We start from the raw sequence: 9,006 nt of genomic DNA, 5'->3' as shown, positions 1-9,006 counted from the left end.
CCAGCAACAGCTCAAGCTCAGTGTTATCCTTCCTGTTACTCCTCTAAAACCCAAGCAAACATTGGAGTGCCTAAGCTTGCTGGCTGGCAGTGCTGCTGCTTCTGACGCACAGGACTGGCCTTCACTGAACACTCTTACTCCCTTGCAGAGTCACACATTCTTACAAAAGAAAAAAAATAGCAGTTATAGGTAAAATTATGATCTCCCTTAGGGAATGAATTTTATCTACCCCATGGGATTCATGAGGGCAGCTGCTTTGTGCTGCGTTGGTAAGCACAGCACAGGAATAAAGCAAGTTCACCTGGTGCATTGCCATTACTACAGCACTACCTGCCGTCTCTGGAGCCTCTGGCTCAGCTCAATCCCAGACAAAATTTCCAGGGAAAACAGGCAGGAAGAGAAAAAAAATCTCTTTTCAAGCTCGCTCTGGCTTGATCCCTCTCCTGTCAGTGATTAGCAGGTGAGAAGTCTGCTTGTCTGATCTTCTGCCTTCCCTGTTCACTTTCTGACTGCACTTTTCTGGTGTGAAAAGCCTGGTACTGATTTCAGTCAAACAATGGGTTGCATGGCTGGATCCATTTTTGGTATCCTCAAGGGTTTTTTTAAGTCGATCACTTTCCCTTCCACACAGGTAACTTTTTGAAACTGTTCTATGAGTATGAGCACAAGGGGCACGTTTCCACTGGACGACAGTTTTACCAGGTGAAATGTGAGTGGAAGTAACTTCACTGGCATGATTTTACAAAGCTGGTTCCTGGAACTGGTATGTTACTGCCTGTTTATTTTGGTTTCTCATATTTAGAATTGAGTTCTCGTCTTAGAATATTGCTTCTACCCACTGAAGCATTTTTATCGCAGACATCTCATAGGCTGATGCCTAATTTTAAATGCATTGTTAACCCTCCCTGGAAGTCCGAGGGAGTACAGTAGAGCCCTGCTGCTAGATGTACATAGGCTTGTTTTGATAAACGATGAGTCTAAGCAGGATCAATTTCCTCTGAGCTCCAATTCAGCACCAGCATGAGCAGAAGGTGCAGCCAGGAGGTGGCAGCCTCGGCATTGTAATGCGGCTCTCTTTTCTTAGGGCGTTTTCCAAGTGGAAATTCCCCCTCCTTCAGCATAAAAATAAAGTATTGCTTATCGTGTGTTGTCATGGATTTAAAGTAAAACAAAGGGGTATTCTCAGGGAAAGGTTTTGCCTTGCCTCTGAACCGCTGCTCTGGCTGCTGCTGTCATGTGTGAATGTTGCACCAGAGGGAAAGGGAGATGGCAGCAAGGTGAACACCATGGGTGACTTAGTGAGCTCCTTTTGGTTGACAAGGGTCTAATTTTCAGGTGATTTAGGTCACTGTCAGTCAAAAATGTTAGAAGAAGAGGGTCACTGGAGCAAATCAGGAAAGAAAATAGAGCAAGCATTGAAATAAGTCCAGTTTGCCTTGTTCAGATTACAGACACCTCCTAACAATGTTCTCCTTCGTTATGGGGTGGGATTTTCCTTGGCTTACTTCAGTTTCCATTGAAGTAACTTGGAAAATTCCAACAGCTTTGGTGGAAAAAAACTCTAATAATCTGGGATTCTCGGAAGTGTTCTTCCTTTCCAAGATACATCATTCTTCCGCAATCGAGATAGTTCTATCTTTCACAGAAGTTTAATGATTCTTCACTTTTCATGCTGAAAATGTACGGCATCAGAAATTAAGCCCAGTGCAAATGAGGTTATACACTGAGCTTCCAACTCGAAGAGATTAAATCGCATGGCATTTTATATATCTTACATTAATATTATTTGGTCCTCCATTTAATTCCTTTGTCTGACATTTGAAGTTTACTGGACAGTCTGAGTTACCCTCAGTTTAATTCATTGTCTTCAAGGAGTTGACCTATATATAGTGAATTTGGCTGGCTGTCTTTAAATAGAGATAGCTACTTCATATGAGCAAATTCCTGGAGTTGTAAACACTTCCTTGGTTTTTATACCTCCGCAGCACTGCTGTGAATTGACAGAATCACTCAGAAAGCAAAGCTATTTTCGGGTGTCTCCCTGGTCAATAAGGAAAAATGTTCCTCTCACAAAAGAAAACTGTTTCTCTTCTGTGTGAGTCATGACTCTGCTTGTGTGCGCAGAGCAAAAGATTTCCAGCTTCTCAGGCTTCACTGGCATACGGGGTAGGCTTCAGCCCGCCAAGATTCACATGTGGAAACTAAATATGGTCATAGGGTTACACTCCCATTTTTTGCCCATTACTCAAGCTCCTGCATGGTGTATTTCAGTGCCTACTCCCTCTCTGCTGCTGTGCATCTCCCTCTGCAGCAGTAGTTTACTCTGTGGTTAAGGCTAGTAAGATCTTAGACAGCACCAGTTACAAACAACTAGTGTGCTTCGTCTTCTGCTTAGGAGAAGTACATAAATAAAAGAGACCCAGTATTAATCCTGGGAGGGAAACTAAAGCCTAGATACTTTAATAAAGCTCCATGATAAAAGGGGTAATCTTAAGTCTTACTGGAGCTTTCAGCTGTAGTAATTGCCAGTTTTCATGGTAGAACCTGCCAAAAATAGAAAAACAAGAGAGAGAGAACATGTTTTTTTAAAAACAAAACAGCCTGTGTATTTTCAGCAACAAGAAGTCAGAGGGACATTTTTATAATTATATACAGCAGCAGAAGGGTTCTGATGTCATGGGAGCCAGAAAATTACATCCTACATTATACTGCATTTCGCCATGGAGGTTAATCAGTGCAGCAGCAGCATTTTCAATCAAGAAGGTGTTCAACCCCTGCTCGGGACTGATCAACCCTTGTGGCTCTGGAAGAGCAGTGGCAACCAGGAATTACTGGGGTCTATCAAGTAGGCACAGCTCTGACACAGTGACACAGCTCTCAGCAAGGCTCCGGCTTGCTTTCCATCCGCCCTCCTGGGGAGCCCTCATCCCCCTTCAGGCACTTCGTAGAGCTGTGTGGGAGTAGCAAGGGGCCTGATCTCATCCTTTGAGCTTGGATTTGACTTCTTAAAGAGCTCTGTGTTTTCCATTTGTCTAAAAGCTATGCCATGCTGCCTGGAGGCACAAACTTAGAGACATCCTCCAGTGGACAGCTGACACGTGCTCTGGTCTCAGTTTCCACCTTCAACCTCCATGCAGAATTCATTACAGAATGGTAAGGGCACCATGACCAAAGATTTCTATGAATCAGGCCCATTTTCAGAGAGGCTTTTACATATTGTCAAACGCATGAGTTCTCCCAGTAATTTATGTGAGACCATACTTGACTTAGACCAACTTATGGTCAGGCTGGATTACCATTTTGATTGGGAGATATTTTATAGCTGATAATTTGCTTTTGCCCTGTACAACCTCTGTGTGACTTGATGGCTCGGTCTAATATTTCTGTTAGAACGCAAGCCCAAGGTTTTTTATGCAATAGCTGTGGTGCCTACATGGATTAGCAGCCTTGAACTAGAAGTATCTTTCACCATGATTGCACTGGTACTCTCTGACGATGGCAGGGTTTGCATGGCAGGAACGGATCCAGTTTCAATCCTAGGCCCACACAACACAGAAGTTATCAGAAAAATGGTGTCAGTGTAGGAAGAAGTAGGAACTAAGGAATCCTTCAGTTTATTTCTTTACCATGAGAACCAGCCCTTTGAAGAGACATGGGGTAGACATTTCTGGAGGGCAACATGAAAGTGCTTTTATTTCTGTTGTGTGTACCAATATTTATTCTGGATACAGACAGCTTGTTTTGTAAGAACTATTTCATTTCATTTCATGCCCTTTTCCAAGACTATTGAACTACCTTTACAAATATTCAGACATTCCTTATGCCAACTATTTGCACCTGTTACATTCTTTATGCAAAATTAAGTCATTGACTGTAAAGCTCCTAAGGGACTTACGCTCTGCCTCAGAAAAGTCAGTTGGTGTTTATACATACTGAAATCTGATAGTATGTGCCATGAAAAGGGATCAGCATGGCTGCTCATCTGGACTGCAGCTATCCACAAATCCTTGGTTGACAGATAAACTGTTATTTCTTAAGATGGAAATGACATTTCTTAACAGACTTTCATCAGTAGCAGCGTTTGGTAACCCAGCTTACTTTTGGGGAGCAATTTTAAAATTGCATTTGACATACTTGGTGTTCATGGGGCCACAGCAAATAGCATCATGAACTGGAAGAACTGGATCTAATACATTGGTCATTATCTGATGACATCGGTCATTATCTGATGGGCATTTGGAAACATCATACTAGGACTCAACAGAGAGCAATAAAATGGTTAGCTTGTAGTTTTTTGCCACTTCAAATGTGTTTTTCTTAAAAGGAATAAAGGCTTTTTGTTTCTAGCTGTTGTTTGTAAACAGAGACAAAAAAAAAAATCCCACAAGATCCACCTAGGAGAAGGTAATGAAATATTATTAAACAGGGAGAGGAGCAGCTAGGGAGTGACTTTATTTCCATAAGCTTTCTATCCAAGATCATCTACATAACTGCTGGAAGCTCATGCTGAAATGGAAGCAGAGAGGAACAGAGATCAGGACAGAAACAGAGCACGGACTCGCTTTAAGACCCCCAAAGTTCTGTAGACATTATAATTAGCTAATTCAGAGGTGGCTTTGGAGGGAAAGAAATGCCTTGAGCTGAAGCTGTTGAGCATCCCTATGAGCTAGCAACATGTCTGTGTAAATGCAGGGATTCCTGGATATCATGGTGATGTGACCAGTGATGGTAAGGTAGGGAAGAAGGGCTAGCTGAAAATGACAGTAATGACCACACAAGGCTATAGCTGAAACAAGTATCATGTTTGTGGCAGTGAAACTGAGTAAAAGGTTTAGTGCAAAGAAGTACAGCATGCACCTTTAATCGTTGCTAATACAACTGATCTATTCTGCATTGTTAATTCTTCCCAGGTTTATTTTACTTTCCCTTGTCTCTCTACAGGCTTAAACTTCTGAATGAAAAATATTGCTTGTCAAGAGAGTCAGGGTTCAATGTCCCCAGTATTCAAGGTGAGGGGTCAAACTGGAGGCTTTTCCTAGTGCTATGAAGAACCCCTCTGCATTAAAGCCCAGTTCTTGTTTCCATTACCACAGGGTGGCTTTGTGTTTCAGTCTCAGCAATTCACAATTCAACAGGTCATTGACAAATCAGTTTGTTGGTTTTTTTTTTGTTTGTTTGTTTGTTTTTGTTTTTATTTTGTTTTTCTTATTTTGAATTACTATCCACCAACACAATAGTTTAAACTGTAGAATTTTTAGTCTCTCAGCCAGGAAGAAGTAAACTGATACATGGAGAGGTCCAAGATTTTTAAGAACTCTGCAACAAAACCTAAAGAGCAGTGCTGGCTTTAACCTCTCTGTACTGAATACTGGTATTTGGTCAGACAAATCTACAGCCTAGAGGAGTAAATCTGTGTTTTCAGCGGCCTTCCTCAAAGGATGCTTGTTAGAGATACACAAAGAAATCTTTTTTTAACTATATAACTGATGCTCCAAAGACACTCAAATTCAGACTGAAAGATCCAATCCTGCTAAAATCTGACAAAAACAGCTCCAGATTTTTGTCTCTAAGCAACTTTGTTCCCAGGCTTCTTTGGACTGTTTCAGAAATTGAACACAGATGAAACAGGCAGGATTTTAGCTGCTTCTGAATGTAGTTGAATCATTGTCCAATAGGGACTAATAACACCTGCTCTTCTTAGGAGAAGGCAGATGAATTGACAGATGTCTGTAACAGTTGAATCAGAGTCTACACATCAGGAAATGCAAAGATAAAATACTGTACAAGCCAGAAGATTACAAGTCAGGAGATGAGAAACTATGAATAAATGTCAAAGGCACTCTTCTAAACCTAAAAGAACCCATGCTCTATTCAGTTGTCAGTTCCTATTATTGGGATATTTACTGTCCTATGAGGAATCTAGACTACAACAGAGAATTCCTGTCAGTGAGATAGAGCATATTTATAAAATGCGCAGCCTGGAAAGGCAGCATACACTTACTGCAGGGAACACAGGCTAAGTATTGCCCACCAGCACACTGGGGCTGGGCTTTGGGACTGCAGGCAGAGAGTTTTCATGCATGGGTCAGGCTGATGCTGGCAGCATGGAGTTATTCCCCAGCCTGCTTCTCAGTGTACATTTAAAGCCAGCTCTATGTGACTGTATCTACAGTCATTCCACTTCAAGGCAAGTCACACTTCAGTAGGAATTTGCACATCTTGAGGATACATTAATGCCTTGGTTATTGCTGTGCTCTACTGGTACCTGTCAATGCACTGTTCATATTTGCTCTTCCCCATGAGTCTCTTTTGGTTCAGAATTTACCTGCAAAACATTACAGGTAGGAACTGAAGAGAGGTATGAAAAGTTCCCCCTCTCCTTTTTTCCTTTCAAAAATCTCCTTCTGTCACTTCCAGATGGAAACACATCTGCTGTGGACAACTTCTCATTCCTCGAGTATGAAAGCAGACCCCTGAGATTCCCTTATCCCCTTGCTCTCTCTGTAGAATATACCTGCTCCTTCTGATGATGTTCTTCATTTTGTTTTTTCTCTTAGCACCAACTAGTCAGTTTCCATGTCACATTTTTCACTTGGGATTTTCTGCTGGTATGATTTCTGGCAATGTGTACATCTGGCAAGCTACATCTGGAGCTCTGGTTGCGGGAGATCTGCAGGCTGAGTGTTTTGATGAGTAATAGTCACAGATGAATGCCTGTATTCTGATAGCTGCCAAAAAGTTACACAACTACAGATCCCTTGGTCCTTAAAGTTTCCTCTGAGCTGATCCTCTGGTGTAATGCATTTAGTAGCTCAGAATAACTAGCCAGGAAAAGACTGTCAGTGCCTACATGCGCTGTAGGTGTACTCCATATCCTAGATAGAGGTTCAGAGATGCAATCAACTGAGAAGGCAGCAGTTATGACAGCTAGATTTAAGTTAATCCCTGGGTGCTAAAATAACCCTTGGTAGATGCTGTCAGTTTGAAGAAAACAGAGCAAGCTTCAAGCTAGGTTCCTAGTGTTTCAAGCTGGAAAACAGAATCACCTCTAGAAGTGCTACAGCTGGAGTCTGTAACACCTTTATTTCCCTTTGCACTGACATAGTTGTCAGCATACTGAGTGGTGTGAGGCGTAAGTTTACACCTAGGAGTTCAGGGTGAGGGGTTTAAGTCTCCTCTATCTCAAGAAATGAGATGGTAGACTAGAAGCCTCAGAAAGGCATCATTTCCCAGCTCTTGTTAGTGGTCTCTGGGAATAGCTATCATCTCCAGTTCCTGCAGGAGACGGTGGAAGCCAGAAGAACCTCTTATTTGTACCTCCCAGCACTGTGTAGGTGTGACCTGGCACCCTTGCGGTGAGTTTTACTGGCAATTATGTGCTATGAAAATTCAGGTATCGGCAGGGTTATGTAAATATAGGTTCTCAGAACAAAAGCAAATTACCTACTGGCGTTGAGCCTAGGGCCTTTTGTGGATAGAATTAACACTGAAATACACCTTGACTATGAGAGAGGACACAAGCTTGTATTGACTCTAATAGGTCTCTTCCCACTTTTGCTATCCTTAGTAAAATCAGTTACAAATTTAGTGGGAATACTGTACATTTATATATTGCCATAGTTGTGCAACATTCTATCACTGTTCCTTCAGAAGGCTATAATAGAGAAAAGAACCTTGAAAACAGGATGTTCTAGTTGTACTATACAACTGAAAATTTAATTAAGCATTCTGCAGAAGAAAGTAAGATAGACATAGCATAACCTGTATCATGTTTCCCACTGTCAGATAACGTTATTGCAACTGCATTCCAATAAATATATATATTTAAAAAATAATATCTGTATTTAGTTAGTTCTTACATCAGGAAAAAGGCTGATCAGGCATTGGAACAGGCTTCTCAGGAAAATGGTGGAATCACTGTCCATGGGAGTGTTCAAAAACTGTGTAGATAAGGTGACATGGTTTAGTGGTGGACTTGGCAGTCCTGGGTTAAAGGTTGGACTTGATGTTCTTAAGGGTCTTTTCCAAACTAGTTGATTTTATGATTCTATTCTATGATTAAACAATCAAATTCAGAAGGATCAACCACACAACCAAGCAGTTCACACTCTCATTTCCCACAGCTTGGATGCTCCAGCTGCTTTTAATTGCCATGTCCAGCTACACCATATATTGTCTCAGGGTATTCAAAGGAAAATAGCTAAAACTACATGGCGCGATTTAAGAACTGGTGACCCAGTGGATGAGAAAGGTGACCAATGACAGCTATGAAAGTTTTCTGGGAGGAGGAAGAAGTGGTGTTGAGGCTACCTGAATCCACAGGTCCTGAGGCCACTTACGACCCCGACTTTCATACTGAGCAATGTAAGACTGTCTACACCACAGTACCCATGACAGGAGATTCCCTGATGCCACTAACAGCTATGTCTAGCCCTCTAGTAGACAAACCTGGATCTTGCTATGGGGTGGTGAGATTCACCCACTGAACAGCCCTGTGATCGCTGCCCAGTGAATCACCAGTGACGGTGCAATTGTAGGGTGAATCTGCACATCTCTTCTGTAGAAGAGTCTTGGAGAAGTGACATTCTAAATGGTTAAGATTAATAGATGTCTTTTCTGAATCTACCAAAGATTTTTTGCAAAAGCAAACTGGTTTTGAATACCGGAAGGTTCATTTGCTTTATTTTCACATTTTAGCCTCTCTTTTACCTTTTAAAATATTTTTAATTTTCTCACATAGTCCAATTCAAAGTACTACTTGCTACCACTGGACTATTAATTGCCATTAAATACACCATTCTTCCACTGGAAGACGTATGTCAGACTACCTTAAGCCGATGTCTACTATTTAGACATTTAAATACAAGTAATAGATTTGTAGGCCAAAATGTAATACTTTCGTGTAGTAGTTCAATAGTGACAAGTATTGTGCAATAGCCCCATAGAAAACTGACCTGTCACAAGTTAGTCTACACACAGCAGGATAAAAGCTGTCATTCCCATATT

Source organism: Pezoporus occidentalis, unplaced genomic scaffold, assembly GCF_034315485.1.
Source record: "Pezoporus occidentalis ecotype Australia unplaced genomic scaffold, CSIRO_AGI_Poc_V1 ctg14, whole genome shotgun sequence".
Taxonomy (NCBI): domain Eukaryota; kingdom Metazoa; phylum Chordata; class Aves; order Psittaciformes; family Psittacidae; genus Pezoporus; species Pezoporus occidentalis.
The sequence above is the reverse complement of the archived record's forward strand: the minus strand, read 5'-3'. Positions refer to the sequence as shown.